The 16,539-nt window shown below is 49.1% G+C and overlaps 1 pseudogene; it reads left to right on the top strand.

Annotated features, from left to right (window-relative positions):
• The first annotated feature begins 360 nt into the window (after positions 1-360).
• Positions 361-7,445, top strand: LOC104678512 (annotated as a pseudogene).
• Positions 7,446-16,539: the final 9,094 nt, after the last annotated feature.

Below are 16,539 nucleotides of genomic sequence, written 5' to 3'. Positions count from 1 at the left end.
GGTTGCTGTAACTTTGGCAGTTTGATAAAATTCCAAAGTGAGAAGCACAGTCCTGACTTGGGGGTGGCTGCCCACTTGTGTCAGGACCCCACCTAGAGGCTGGGACCTGACCTAAGACTGGTCTGTCTGTGGCCTGAGGATGGCACGTCCCGGGGTCCCAAAGCCAGCCCACTGGCGCTCATTTGCTCAAAGGCTCTCAACCCTTAGGGTCTGCCCTTCCCTGGCTCCTTCCAACTGGGTCCCACCAGGGCTCTAGAGCCCAGGACCCAGCATCCACGGGCGGCTCTGGGAAGCCTGGCAGCTCTGCTAACTCCAACATTCCTCATTTGACAGCAAATTCGGTAGCAGATGAGATGAAAGAGCAAGTGGATAGAAATGCTGGGACAGTGGGAGACACAGAAGAACAGTAAAAAAGTAATGTGTAGAGGGAGAGGCCCCCGGAACCACTCTCTGGAGAGACAGGGGACAGGTACCCATGACTGTGACCTGGTACCATCAGCCTCTCAGAGGGCAGGTGGCACACTGTCTTCACCCAGGGGACTGTAGGCCTGATCGCCAGATTTCCTGCCTATTTATGGAAGCATCACCTTGCTGGGAGGGAATCTGAATCTAGGGCTGGGACCACCCGGAGCTCAAGGCTAGGGATGCCCCAGTGACCTGAAGGAAGAAAAAGGTTCAGATCAGAGTTCTGACTCTGAGTGCCCGTCTACTCTTTCAGTCCTGGGAAGGGAGACCCTGTCCCCGCTTGATCTCACCTCTACCTAGGGGTCGTGGGACCAAAACCAATGATTTCCAGAATCCTCAGGCTCTGGCCCTCACTGGGGTCACCCCGTGGCCTGTGACACCAGGTTATTTTCTGCCCACAGCAGATAGATCGAGTATATAAGGGCATTCCCATGAACATCCGGGGCCAAGTGTGGTCAGTCCTCCTTAACATACAGGAAGTCAAGTCAAAAAACCCCAGAACATACAAGGTACGCTCAGCCAGAGCACAACAAACAGGACAGGCCGTGGCAGGGGCCCAGGTCTCCAGCTGGAGGGAGCATCAAGCCCCGCCTGGGGGTGGGTGGGATGGTCAGATGCACATCCTGGGCACGGACGGTGACATAGTCACCACAGACAACCTCGGCTCTGGTGACCCTCCCTGGCTTCAGTAACAAGCCAAAAAGCAGCTTTGTGCAGAAGGAAACCTCCCTGCTTCCCTCCTTCCCGGAGTGCTGAGTGTGTGCTGACTGCCATTTGGGGCAGGGAGTCTTCCACCTGTTCTGAGGCTGCTTCCTCCTCTTGGCCCTGCCCTACAGGTCATGAAGGAGAAGGGCAAGAGGTCATCTGAACACATCCACCAGATCGACCTGGACGTGAGCGGGACACTAAGGACTCACATCTTCTTCAGGGATCGATACGGAGCCAAGTAAGCCTATGGGAGCCACAGGGTCCCAGCAGAGATGGCATGAATGAAAGGGATGGGGGCTTCCTCAGAGTAGAAGCCAGGGTCAGCCAGAAGGGATGACAAAGCTACCAAGAGCTCTCCTGGCTCAGGGAGCAGCCGGCACCATGAACCGAGCAACTCCCTGCTTCCAAGCCCTGGGCCAGACTGGAACATGTGGGACCAGAACCCAGGAGATCCTGAGGAGACAGAAGGCAGCAAACAAAATCATGCACAATGGTGAAAGGTGCTCTCCCTGACCCACGGGGACCCATGGCAGGACCCACGGGAGGGTAGCAGGATGGAGGGCCTATGAGCCTCTCCAGGCAACACTGACAGTACCAAAAGCTGGGGGGATTAGGGGTCCTGGAAACTGTCATCCTTGTCTGCTGGGCACATGACATAGCACAGCCACTTTGGCAGCCAGTTGGGCAGTGGCTCACAAAGCTCAATGGACTGGAACCACGCGTCGCCAGAGTGTCACAGATATTGAACCCACTGATGTGAAAACTGACATCCACATGAGACCTGCATGCCACGTTCACTGGTTGATTCATCGTCACTCACACATGGAGCCTTCAGGGACAGCCTTCAACAGGGAAAGGGGAGAGCAAGGCTAGTCTTCCCTTCAAACGAAAGACCCAGTGAGAAAAGGGAAGGAGCCAGTGATGCCCGGACGAACGTGGGTGGATCCTAGATGCATTTTGCTGAGGGAAAGAAGTCAGATCCAATAAGCCACCACGTAGGATTCCCATTCCTGGGCCATTCTGGAAAAGGCCAAACCATAGGGACTGAGAAACAGTCTGGGTGGCCAGGGGCTGACGGATCGGGGAGACGCTGGGTGCATAGGGGCCACTCTGGAGACTTGGAAGATGAAGGAGTCGCTCCAGGAGGGGCTGGGGCAGTGGCCGGGAGACTCTGCACATTGGTTTAGAACCACGGAGGAACTGTACATCCAAAGACTGAGCTGGCGTGTGTGCAAACTGAAAATAAATAAAGAAAATCATTCAGAGTGAAAAGGATCAGGCAAGTCACTGTGCAGCTGGGCTATTTGCATTTCACAGATGTGGATTTTACTGAAACATTTCCTCAAAGTCAAAGACCCTGAAGAGCTCACTGCTTATCTGGTGAATCATCTGAACCTGAAATGGGATTTGTTGTTAGGCTTTGTAGACAAACTGAAACTAACGGCATCTGCACAAAACAAACCAAAGTCCCCTCTCTCTGTCTCCTAGGCAGCAGAAACTATTCTACATCCTCCTGGCATATTCGGAGTATAACCCGGTGAGTATTCCCAGTAGTGACGTTCCCGGGCAGTATTTCCCTATTCACAGGAGTGGGTGTCTGGTGGGGGTGCCATCGCTTCTTTTAAAGTTAGTATTTGTGACCCACCAGGATATAGGAGGTAGGACTCCAGCTCACCACTGGCATAAAACTCCAAGCAAGGGGGTGGTCTCAAGGAGTCAAGCTGAGACACAAAGGAGTCGGGGCCTGGACTCCCAGTGTCACCTGAGTCTGACCATCACTTCTCAGAACAAGAAATGACGCCCTCCTCCTGGGGCTGCCCCAAAGCCCAGGAGCTTGGCAGCATCGCACAAAGGGTGGTGCTATCAGGAGACATTTTGGACAAGGTGCCGAAGTGCCTGATGGACTTGGCTCTTGTCATGAAATGAATTTGCACCCTGAGGAAGCCTCTTCTTCAGAGGAAGCCTCCCCAGTCACCTCTGCCCTCTCCAATGACATGAGTCCTCCCAGGTGACCTCAGTCCTCCCAGGTGATGTCCTTTCACGGTGACTCTGGCTCTTGCAGGAGGTGGGCTACTGCAGGGACCTGAGCCACATCGCGGCCTTGTTCCTCCTTTATCTGTCTGAAGAGGATGCATTCTGGGCACTGGCGCAGCTGCTGGCCAGTGGAAGGCACTCCTTGCAGGGTAGGTGGACAGCGTCCCTGGGACCTCATGCAGCCAGACCCTGGGATGGCCACCCTGGCCAGACAATCTCGGCTTTCAGCCAAGACACCTTCCTTGTGTCGCCAGCTTGTTGGGAACCTTTAGGATGTCTCTGCTGAGGGTCCCACAGGAGTCTGCGGCTGACCCCCAAAGCCCAAGTCAGACGCCTTTCATCCCCATCAGGGGAGGGCATCTCATCCTCCCTGTGGCTGCCCTCTGTGTCCTGCTGTCACAGCCTCTGGCTCTGATTCTGTGTAGCTGACTCTCCCCTCCCTGAGAGTCCTCCTGCCCCACAGCTGCCCGGGCTTCAACTACCCTTGGTGCCCACAAATGGGCCGACCAAGCCCAGGTGGCAGCATCTCCCCATCCCGTGTCCCCTGGCCCAACCCCACTTTTAGGAGATGTCCAGGAAACCCGGCACCCACCCTGTTGTGGCCGTCCTGTCGTGGCCTCAAAGTCAGGCTTGCCCTTTTTGCACTGTGGTTCATGAGGCCTCCAGGGGAACCTCCCGCCAGGCTCCAGGGGATGTTCCTGCCCCACCTCCCCAGGGCAAAGGCCACATGGTGGGGTCACCAGATGTGAGGGTGGGAGGCCTTGGGATTTGGGGGTCTCTCCAGCTGCCCAGCTCTTCCAGCTGATGGCTCCACAACTTGGGGGAAGGCTCTGATTTCATGATGGGCTGGGGGCTTCTCAGGATTCCACAGCCCAAATGGTGGGACAGTCCAGGGGTTCCAAGACCATCAGGAGCATGTGGTCCCCACGTCACAACCCAAGACCCTGTGGCATCTGGTGAGTTTATGGTCCCCTTGGTCTTCCCCAGAGGCCCTGCATCCCGTGGGGCTGGAGGAATGGAGACTGGAGCCCCTCATGGGGCTGGTGACTGGCTGAGTCCCAGCCAGGGCCTAACCTGGGACATCGGGTTCTCCATGGGCTGGGAGTTGGTTTCCTTTCCTGCCCTGGAGGAGACAGAGGCACAGGGATGGGGGCCCAGCTCCCGCAGAGCAGGGCAAAGGGCAGTGTGTCCACCGGGAGGGTGGGAAGGGGAGGGTGTTGTGGGGAGCCCTGGACACCACCCAGTGTTCTGCACTAGGGGAAGCGTCTTCAGGGGCCCTGGAAGAGGGAGGAATTTTTAGGGCAGCCCAGGGGGCCCTGAGCACCTCTGTTCCTCCCATCAGGACAAGGAAGGTCTATGCGCGCAGGGCTCCTCTTTAAGCTGGCTTCTCTGGATGTTGAATGATGGGGTAAGGAGGCACAGGGAGACCCTGGCTCTGGGACCCTCCTTGCCCTGCAGTGCCCTGCTTCCCCAGCCCGGGGATCTGGCTCACCCACAGCCCACAGGAGGCTCAGGCAGGTCCCCGAAGTACACACAAGCAAAACCCTCTGCCCACGAGGGGTCATCCCAGGGCAATGACTGGGGCTCAGGCCCCGCCTCATGGGCAGACTGGGCCAGAACTCAACTTGGGAGAGCTCAGGGAAGCCTCAAGCCCTGGGCAAGCCCCTCTCTGCAGGAGCCACATCCCCACTCCAATGAGTGTCCCCCATGAGGAGCTGCAGGGCCTTGTCTGACCCAGCGCCCTGGAGGGCTCACAAACCCTCCTGGAGAAGGTCACTGACTCTGGGGACTGTGCCCCAATGTGTGCAGCTCAAGCCACCAGCCCCAGCCTGGAAGGGCCAGGTTCTCCCACACCTGCTGTCCCCACAGATCTCTCTTGGGCTCATCCTGCGCCTGTGGGATGTGTATTTGCTGGAAGGAGAACAGGTGTTGATGCTGATCACAAGCATTGCCTTTAAAGTTAAGAGGAGTAAGTCTCCATGTGCCCAGTGGGGCCTGGGGAGCCCTTGGGTCAGATCCCAACTGGCCCGAGGGCAGCTTCTTCACACTGTCCTCATGATCCTCTGTTCTGACCCAGAGGGAGGTCTGGCCAGGTGGGCTGGGCAGGGCACAGTGACACCGAGCCCATCCCCCACTTGACCCAGATGAAAGTCGGGAGTGTGGTGAGCACTTCCCTGCCCAGGTCGTCCCCCAGCCACAGCCTCCTGTGCACATCTGGGCCCCTGGGGTGGACACAAAAGGATCCGGCACTGCCCGGTGGGAGACTGAAGTGGTCGTGGGGTATGGGCTGTGCCCCCTCCCAGGGAATTCTCCTGGCCTGATGTCCACCCTGTCTCTCCCTAGGTGGGACATGAAGACGTCCAGGTCTGGCCTGTGGGCACGTTTTCAGAACCAGTTCTTCCAGACCTGGACACTGGATGATGACACTGTTCTCAAGCATCTTAGGGCCTCTACGAAGAAACTAACAAGGAAGCAAGGGGACCTGCCACCCCCAGGTGGGCTCCAGTGCCACGTCCCCTCCCATGTCACCCTCTGGGGCAGTCAATAGTGGGGGAGTGCCCGGGACCCACAACCCTACTACCTGGGCCTTCCTCTTCACCTTTTCCTCCTCCTCTTCCTCCTGGACTCTACGAAGTACAGGAGGCCCACCCGTCCTCAGGGCAGGCGCTCAGTGCGTGTGTACTGGATGTGTTGTGCATGCAAGCCCCCTCCCACTTTCCACGGTGTCTCGCTCTCCCCCTCACAGGGCCCTCAAGGGCACTGGAAGAGCCAGACCCATTTGTGGGAGACCCCGCCCCTTCCTGCAAGCACTGACTGTCTCAGAGAGCAGCAGAGGCCCCTCACTGCTGCAGCCTCCTCCAAGGTTGCCAGGACAAAAAGCCTTGAGCCAGGGAGACAAGGGAATCGGGTGTCCCTGACCCCAAGAGCATTCAGTGAGAGGGCACAGGCGGGACCCCAGGCCCAGAGCCAGAGTCAAGAGTTCAGCCAGATGTGGGAACAGTCAGTCCTAGCATGGACTGGGCAGCCCAGGAGGGCAGAGGGTGACCCACATCCGGGCCCAATCACCCACTTCGGAGATGGATCCCCATGTGAGGTGGCAAGGGGCTGGGTGACATCCAAGGCCCCTCCCACCTGAGTTCGAACTGGGGGCTGTATCCCAGGCCCAACAGCCCTGGGACGAGGGTGAGTGGTGGGAAGCCCCCAGCCAGTCTGAACCCTGGCGGGCAGTCCCAGGAGCCACCTGCCACGCCCTGACAGTTCCCCCATGCCAGGCAGCACACACCCCTCCCTCTGGGATCAGCAGACTCTAGGTGTGTCCTCAGTGTCAGACCACGGGGGCCACACAGAGACTCCGAGGACTCCAGAGACGCAGGCAGGTGGAGCCCAGCCCAGAAAGGACTGCCTGGGCTCACTAGGGACGCTGACCATATCTGTTTTCCTTTCAGCCAAACCTGAGCAAGGGTCCTCAGCACCCAAGCCTGTTCCGGCTTCACGTGGCAAGAAGACCCTCTGCAAGGGGGACAGGCAGACCCTTCCTGGTCCACCAGCCCAGTCCCAGTGGCTCATTTTGTTAGCTTCCCTGCCACAGGCACCTGGTTCTTTCACATTCTGTCTTATTGAGGCTGTCTGGGAAGATACTTCTCCTGTGGGCACTCAGGGTGAGCCCAGCCCGGCCCTGGCTCAGGGAAGACCTCAGGGTTCCTGGAGATTCCTGGAGTGGAACTCGATGCCCCGTCTCCCGACGGACCTGGATGTGGGGGACCCTTGGTTCCCCCATTATGATTTCGAACAGAGCTGCTGGGTCCGTGTCCCTTCTGAATGTGTCCTGGACAGCTTCGGGACTATGGGACAGGGTCAGCCTGGGAAGCCCATGGGGACCCTGACACCAGGCCCTGCCCAGGCCCATCAGGACTGAGGGAGGTTGGGAGACATCCCACTGCAACAGGTCACCCCATCTGCGGACAAGAGACTTGCACCTAATTTCTAGAATGGCACCGTATCCCAGGAAGACCAGCTGGCCACCTGCTGGCAGGCGGAACACCCTGAGGAGGGGGTGAGATTGGCTTTCACTGCACTGAGCCACAATGTGGACATGGACTTCCAGCCCTGCACTGCACCCAGCACTGATTCCGACCAGGACACCTCCTTCACAGCTAAGGATGAGCAGCAGTGCGCTCCCACCTCAGGGCCTTGCCTCTGCCACCTTGGAAAGTTCTCAGTTCCCTCCAGGCTTCTAGAAGCATCTGGGCCAGGGCTCGTGGCTGGATAAGTTCCCGAGGCTTAACAACCCAAGCAAGCTTCACGTATTTGCTTTATTTTTTGTTAAACTTACAAAAACTTATTAATAAAGTGCACAGCTTGAAAGACATTCTCAGATGGAACACACCAGCCCCCAGGTCACAAAGCCAACCATGCCCAGCCCCTCCCAGCACCCCCAGCCCTACGACCAGCGTTCTGAATTCTGACGACACCGTGAACCTGCCTTTGTACTTTAAACTCATGGAAGGTTAACCACATTCGTATTTTAAATAAATGTTTCCTATTGAAATGATTTAAGATATACAGAAAAATTGAAAAGGCACTATAGTGTATTCCTACACGTTCCATCTAGCTGCCCATAATAATGACGTTTTGTAGTCTCATGGCACATAAGAAATTTAGGCCGGGTGTGGTGGCTCACACTTATAATCCCAGCAATTTGAGAGGTCAAGGCGGGAGGTTCAGGTTCACTTGAGTCTAGAACTCTGAGATCAGCCTGGGAACCATAGGTGGACCCTGGCTCTAGAGAAAAGTCAAAGAAATTCGCCAGGCGTGGTGGCGTGTGCCTATAGTCCCACGTAGTCAGGAGCCCCAGATAATAGTCAATGGCAGAACCACAGTCAAACTCCAAAGACAGTGGTCTAAACTAGTACACATTACTGTCAGGCTACATCCACATTCTTAGAAAATAATTTAGACTTATCCCTGGGTACAGATAAATGAGCTTTCAAGGTCAGAGAATTCTGCTTCGTCGAGTGTGGCACTTGTAATCACAATTTCATTAGCGTAGAATAACTGCTTTGAACTAGGCAACTCACTCTAGAGGCTTCGGAGTGCTCAATCAGATTAAAAATAGGTGCCATCTGGAGGAAGCAGAGAAGGGTACTCTTCTTCCCCCTTAAGAGAATTTCTCAGAAGTCTACACAAATGTCTGATCACCTTTCATTGGCTAGAATTTAACCACATGGACACATCTGGCCACAAGGAAAGCTAGGGTGTGTATTCTTTTGATAAGTAGTAGTGTTCATTAGTCCTATTGTTTTGAAAAAGAAGTGGATAGGAAGTAGGCAGCTAGCAGTTTCTGCTTCCAGTCATTTATATTCTGTTATTCTAACAACAATGCTTCAATAAGCATCTTTTAACAAGAAGGATCAGTAAAAATATCCCCAGCCAATTAGGACAGACCCTGTAGCCAGAAGAGGGTCCCTCTGTGCCAGTCATTAACTCTAGTTGCTGGATCACAGAAAAGTGCAGGGCTAAGGGTAAGGGATGGAAGCAGTCCAGGGAGTGAGGGTCAAGGGCACTTAAACGACCTGAGGTTGGGGCTATCTACCAACCAAAGGAGAAGCATTTCGATATTCTAGAAACTGGTAGAGGCCTGCTTATATTTTCCTTACAGTGTACACATGGCAGTGTGTCTCTGAAGAAGAGTCACTGGGTCACAGGGTATACATATTTTTAATTTTAATAGATTCTCCCACATTTTCTTCCAAGTTACCTATGCTAATCCACACCACCCCAGCAATACCACCCCAACCTCAACAATTCTACATATTAAGGAATCATATCTTAAAAATAATTTTGCTTAATCGTATGGAAGAAAAATGATATCAAATTTTTGTTTTTATTTGAATTTCCTTATCACTGAGGGTGAGAATCTTTTTATATATTTCATGACCATACTTGATTTCTGGTTTGTCAATTGACTCTTCACAGACTTTACCCATTTTCCTGGAGTTTACTTTTGTTTATAATCTGAAGTAGTGCACTAAGTTTTTTCCAATTGGATAAGTAATTGTCCAAAATCAATTACTGAATGATCTTCTCTTTTCTCGCTGATATAAAATGCTATGTTTCTAAGCTCTGGACTCTCTCTTTGATTCCATAGATCCATTTGTCAACATTTACAAATAATATGGTCTTAACATGCTTCAATTTTGTAATGTTTTTGTAAGATTTTTTAGAAATAATATTTATGTAAGAAGAATCATAAAGAATAGACAAAATGCTTTTGAAAATAAAAGGAAGAATGTTAAAAAAAAAAAAAAAAGTAGGTGCCATCCACCCAAAACTGTTACTTTGGTTTTAAGTGAGTTGAGGAAGAGCATGTGGCCCTTATTGCTGGCTGTTTACTAAGGTCGTTTCGAGCTTGTGAAAATAAGCCTGATCCAAGTATAGCACAGCGGCTGAGAGTGAGGACCCCGGAGCGTGACAGGTCTGGTTTGCATCTGGCTCCACTACTTGCTAGCTGTGTGACCTTGGGAAAATTAACTTCCCTTTCTGAGCCTCACTTCTCTTTTCTGTAAAGGGAGGATTATAATTCCTACTTCAAAGTTGGGCAGACAAAATTACAATCTATGTACACATACATACCCCTGGCACAGAGCCCTCAACACTAGCAGCTACTATTCTTGTGGATTTCTGTGAAAAGGGATGTGTGTCTTTCTATTCCCTAGAGCGGGGCACCTACAGACAGCTCATGCAAAGTGTATCATTTCATTAAGGAAATATTTCCAGATAAAGAAAACTCAGAACCTGCCCCTATTTTATTCAGCTGGATGTTGTAAACCATGAAGAGACTCCAAGGCCGAAGCCGGTATTACTGTCACTTCCATGGCTCTATGTGGGCTCGTGATTCCCATATGGAGGTCAGGAAGCTTCGTATGTGACCAGTTCTGCCTCAAGAGTCATTAGCCAGGGAAGGGTCAACAAAATCACTGTCTTATGTAATTTCCTCATGAGGTGACAAAGAGCATCGCGATTGTCTACAGGGGACAGTCGCCACCCAAACGGCTCCTGCTCCCAGTGAGAGCCTTTACAACATGAGAGGGCCATTATCAGCCATGGCTTGTGAGTCCTCAGCTCTTCCAAGTATCAACTCCACTGCTCCCCATGCTCTGAAACTAGAGCATGAAACCAAGGCCTGGGTAGCTGGGAGGGGCCTGCGAGAGACAGCTGGCCACCATGACAAGCACGCGTCCTTCCACCTCCACTTCTTCAGCTTGTACCAGACCTAGAGAGTGTAGCGAGTCAACCTAAGAATCTGAGCTCAGGACCAGATCACCTGGACTCAAATCCTGACTCCAACTTAGTAGCTGCGTGACCGAGGACACGTTATTTAACCCCAACATCATGTTGCTGGGGGAAGTTTCCTCTGATGACAACATAGATGGGCAGAGATGGGCTGAGATTTCCATCTTCCCTCCCAGCCTGTGCGTCCTGGCTCATGACACAGGTATTTGGAAGCTTAAGCCCCAACAGGAAGCTGACCTTTCTGGATTCTACAGACCTGTGTTTAGCATTAAGTATTTTCTTTCTTTTTTTTTTTTTTTTTTTTTTCTTTTCTTTTTTTTATGATACTTTAAGTTCTAGGGTACATGTGCATAACGTGCAGGTTTGTTACATATGTATACTTATGCCATGTTGGTGTGCTGCACCCATCAACTCGTCAGCACCCATCAATTCATCATTTATATCATGTATAACTCCCCAATGCAATCCCTCCCTCCTCCCCCCTCCCCATGATAGGCCCCAGTGTGTGATGTTCCCCTTCCCGAGTCCAAGTGATCTGATTGTTCAGTTCCCACCTATGAGTGAGAACATGCAGTGTTTGGTTTTCTCTTCTTGTGATAGTTTGCTAAGAATGATGGTTTCCAGCTGCATCCATGTCCCTACAAAGGACGCAAACTCATCCTTTTTTATGGCTGCATAGTATTCCATGGTGTATATGTGCCACATTTTCTTAATCCAGTCTGTCACAGATGGACATTTGGGTTGATTCCAAGTCTTTGCTATTGTGAATAGTGCCGCAATAAACATACGTGTGCATGTGTCTTTGTAGCAGCATGACTTATAATCCCTTGGGTATATACCCAGTAGTGGGATGGCTGGGTCGTGTGGTACATCTAGTTCTAGATCCTTGAGGAATCGCCATACTGTTTTCCATAATGGTTGAACTAGTTTACAATCCCACCAACAGTGTAAAAGTGTTCCTATTTCTCCACATCCTCTCCAACACCTGTTGTTTCCTGACTTCTTAATGATTACCATTCTAACTGGTGTGAGATGGTATCTCATTGTGGTTTTGATTTGCATTTCTCTGATGGCGAGTGATGATGAGCATTTTTTCATGTGTCTGTTGGCTGTATGAATGTCTTCTTTTGAGAAATGTCTGTTCATATCCTTTCCCCACTTTTTAATGGGGTTGTTTGTTTTTTTCTTGTATATTTGTTTGAGTTCTTTGTAGATTCTGGATATTAGCCCTTTGTCAGATGAGTAGGTTGCAAAAATTTTCTCCCATTCTGTACGTTGCCTGTTCACTCTGATGGTAGTTTCTTTTGCTGTGCAAAAGCTCCTTAGTTTGATTAGATCCCATTTGTCAATTTTGGCTTTTGCTGCTGTTGCTTTTGGTGTTTTAGACATGAAGTCCTTGCCCATGCCTATGTCCTGAATGGTACTACCTAGATTTTCTTCTAGGGTTTTTATGGTATTAGGTCTAACATTTAAGTCTCTAATCCATCTTGAATTAATCTTCGTATAAGGGGTAAGGAAAGGATCCAGTTTCAGCTTTCTACTTATGGCTAGCCAATTTTCCCCGCACCATTTATTAAATACGGAATCCTTTCCCCATTTCTTGTTTCTCTCAGGTTTGTCAAAGATCAGATGGCTGTAGATGTGTGGTATTATTTCTGAGGACTCTGTTCTGTTCCATTGGTCTATAGCTCTGTTTTGGTACCAGTACCATGCTGTTTTGATTACTGTAGCCTTGTAGTGTAGTTTGAAGTCAGGTAGCGTGACGCCTCAACATTAGACAGATCAACGAGACAGAAAGTTAACAAGGATATCCAGGAATTGAACTCATCTCTGCACCAAGTGGACCTAATAGACATCTATAGAACTCTCCACCCCAAATCAACAGAATATACATTCTTCTCAGCACCACATCACACTTATTCCAAAATTGACCACATAATTGGAAGTAAAGCACTCCTCAGCAAATGTACAAGAACAGAAATTATAACAAACTGTCTCACAGACCACAGTGCAATCAAACTAGAACTCAGGACTAAGAAACTCAATCAAAACCGCTCAACTACATGGAAACTGAACAACCTGCTCCTGAATGACTACTGGGTACATAATGAAATGAAAGCAGAAATAAAGATGTTCTTTGAAACCAATGAGAACAAAGATACAACATACCAGAATCTCTGGGACACATTTAAAGCAGTGTGTAGAGGGAAATTTATAGCACTAAATGCCCACAAGAGAAAGCAGGAAAGATCTAAAATTGACACTCTAACATCACAATTAAAAGAACTAGAGAGGCAAGAGCAAACACATTCAAAAGCTAGCAGAAGGCAAGAAATAACTAAGATCAGAGCAGAACTGAAGGAGATAGAGACACAAAAAACCCTCCAAAAAATCAATGAATCCAGGAGTTGGTTTTTTGAAAAGATCAACAAAATTGACAGACCGCTAGCAAGACTAATAAAGAAGAAAAGAGAGAGGAATCAAATAGACGCAATAAAAAATGATAAAGGGGATATCACCACCAACCCCACAGAAATACAAACAACCATCAGAGAATACTATAAACGCCTCTACGCAAATCAACTAGAAAATCTAGAAGAAATGGATAATTTCCTGGACACTTACACTCTCTCAAGACTAAACCAGGAAGAAGTTGAATCCCTGAATAGACCAATAGCAGGCTCTGAAATTGAGGCAACAATTAATAGCCTACCCACCAAAAAAAGTCCAGGACCAGATGGATTCACAGCTGAATTCTACCAGAGGTACAAGGAGGAGCTGGTACCATTCCTTCTGAAACTATTCCAATCAATAGAAAAAGAGGGAATCCTCCCTAACTCATTTTATGAGGCCAACATCATCCTGATACCAAAGCCTGGCAGAGACACAACAAAAAAAGAGAATTTTAGACCAATATCCCTGATGAACATCGATGCAAAAATTCTCAATAAAATACTGGCAAACAGGATTCAGCAGCACATCAAAAAGCTTATCCACCATGATCAAGTGGGCTTCATCCCTGGGATGCAAGGCTGGTTCAACATTCGCAAATCAATAAACGTAATCCAGCATATAAACAGAACCAAAGACAAGAACCACATGATTATCTCAATAGATGCAGAAAAGGCTTTTGACAAAATTCAACAGCCCTTCATGCTAAAAACGCTCAAGAAATTCGGTATTGATGGAACGTACCTCAAAATAATAAGAGCTATTTATGACAAACCCACAGCTAATATCATTCTGAATGGGCAAAAACTGGAAAAATTCCCTTTGAAAACTGGCACAAGACAGGGATGCCCTCTCTCACCACTCCTATTCAACATAGTGTTGGAAGTTCTGGCTAGGGCAATCGGGCAAGAGAAAGAAATCAAGGGTATCCAGTTAGGAAAAGAAGAAGTCAAACTGTCCCTGTTTGCAGATGACATGATTGTATATTTAGAAAACCCCATTGTCTCAGCCCAAAATCTCCTTAAGCTGATAAGCAACTTCAGCAAAGTCTCAGGATACAAAATTAATGTGCAAAAATCACAAGCATTCTTATACACCAGTACCAGACAAACAGAGAGCCAAATCAGGAATGAACTTCCATTCACAATTGCTTCAAAGAGAATAAAATACCTAGGAATCCAGCTTACAAGGGATGTAAAGGACCTCTTCAAGGAGAACTACAAACCACTGCTCAGTGAAATCAAAGAGGACACAAACAAATGGAAGAACATACCATGCTCATGGATAGGAAGAATCAATATCGTGAAAATGGCCATACTGCCCAAGGTTATTTATAGATTCAATGCCATCCCCATCAAGCTACCAGTGAGTTTCTTCACAGAATTGGAAAAAACTGCTTTAAAGTTCATATGGAACCAAAAAAGAGCCCGCATTGCCAAGACAATCCTAAGCATTAAGTATTTTCAAACAAGCTTTCTAAGCCAAGGGAAACAGCTTCTTCCGCCTAATAATGAAGACTGCTAAAGAGTGGTGGCCACTTTGAATGACAGAGAAATGGGACAGGGAGAAAGGAACTGGCATATACTGGACAAGTCTCTGTGCCAGATTTTACCCCCCTCCCCCACATCTCCTATCTCCACCTCCTTTAAAGATCAAAAACATTATCAGAGGTTGTCTTCATTTCACACATGAAGAGACAGTAGCTTGACCAGGTTTGCCCAACTTCATTCCCCAAGTCTTTCTGATTTCAAATCCCAAGCTCTCTCCTTCACATGACACTGTTTATGACTTTTCCTCACACACTCCCGTTTACCTGATTTTAGATCCAAATATTAATATTACAGGGCTCAGGTCTTGGCCTAGGAACAAGGACTGGCATCCTCTTTTCTTCTTCTCCCAATCTTCACAGAACTATGTAGAATTCCTCATTCAGTCACACTATCTGAAATGTTAACAAGTAGAGAATTCAAGGGGTGAAAAGCCTCCTGGCATGTTCAGATGTAGGGAAAATCCCATATTTGATTATAATAACATTTTACTTCCTCTTTCCAACCTGAAAAAAATTTAAATCTTCTTGTATTGCAGGTTCTCAGAAATGTGGATCCCTCTTTTGTATCTAAGCTTTTATTTCTCCTTTTGCAAAAGCTGCTCCAAATACCAGCTGTGCTGCTCCACAGGCTCTAAATGTTCAGAAGGACATTCTCGTTATGAGGATGACTCTGTGGAATGCTTGACCACTAAGTTTGGTAACTAGCTGGTCAGTCTTTCTCACTTTAGCCACAGCTGGGGAGGCAAGCCTCTATATGAGTGGCAGAGGCTGGCTGGCTGTTTAGCAGACTTGTTTCTTCTTTCTGAGGACACAGTAGCTTACATTTCCTAGCTTGCTTTGCCGTTAGTTTGCCATGGCCATGCAATTGAGTTCTAGCTAATGGAATATAAGCAGAAGTGATGCACCCCACTTCCAGGGTGAGCCCCCGAACTCCCCTGCTCCCCATGCACAGCCTTCCACTCTCTCCTTCCTATTGCTGGCATGAAGGACATAAGCAAGCTATCTTGGAAGCCATGTGTTGAAACTGGTGAAGACTACAAGATGGAAGGAGCCTGGTCCTGGAATCACCACTTGGAGGAAAGCTGCTTGCTGTGCAACCACACCAGTTTTGAATTTCACACAGGGACAGATAACCAGAAAAGAATAACCAGTTAAACCAGTAAGACTTGGATTTCTGACCCCCTAGCTGACTGACAGATCAGCTGACCCCCTCTTAACTGACTCACAGATTCATGAGAACGATTGTTATTTCAAGCCACTGAGCTTTGGGACAATTGACTTTTGTTGCAGCAGCTGATTAAGACAATGCGGATTCTCATTAGTTGCATCACTTTGACAAGTCAGTCTAACCTCTTTCTTCCACCAACACCACCACGACCACCACTGCCACCGCCCTCCACTGTACTCCTAAAGACAGTGGTTACCTTCAGGGATTCTTAATTTCTTGAAGTCTCTATGTGGAGGCCAAAGCAACTCCATGTTGGATGCTAATCTGCCATGTTGACTTCGGATTAACCTCTGCTCTGGGAAGACCATTAAGATTTCCAGTTTGTCTATTATTCCTTGTGTAAGAGCACATACTTACTGTAAATCCTGCTCTTAGGGTAAAACAGCTTTGCTGTTATCATACTTTAATTGTCCTACACATCACTTCTGAATCATGTATACCCTTTCCCTGTGGTATATCAGCCCTGGGTCTGCGGGGTAATGGTGCGGGGATCCACTTTCTTATCTCTCCACCACCAGACACTGACATGGCTTCTGTTTGTAAGTCCCTATTAAATGTTACTTTCTTGTTTTGTTTTTTTGAGACAGAATTTTGCTCTTCTTGCCCAAGCTGGAGTGCAATGGCGTGATCTTGGCTCACCGCAGCTTCTGCTTCCCGGGTTCAAGCAATTCTCCTGCCTCAGCCTCCTGAGAAGCTGAGACCGCAGGCATGCACCTCCACACCTGGCTAATTTTCCGTATTTTTAGTAAAGATGGGGTTTCACCATGTTGGTCAGGCTGGTCTCCAACTCCCGACCTCAGGTGATCTACCC

This window comes from Rhinopithecus roxellana, chromosome 19 (assembly GCF_007565055.1).
Source record: "Rhinopithecus roxellana isolate Shanxi Qingling chromosome 19, ASM756505v1, whole genome shotgun sequence".
Lineage (NCBI taxonomy): Eukaryota > Metazoa > Chordata > Mammalia > Primates > Cercopithecidae > Rhinopithecus > Rhinopithecus roxellana.
Note: the sequence above shows the minus strand (reverse complement) of the source record. Positions and strands in the feature narration are given on the sequence as shown.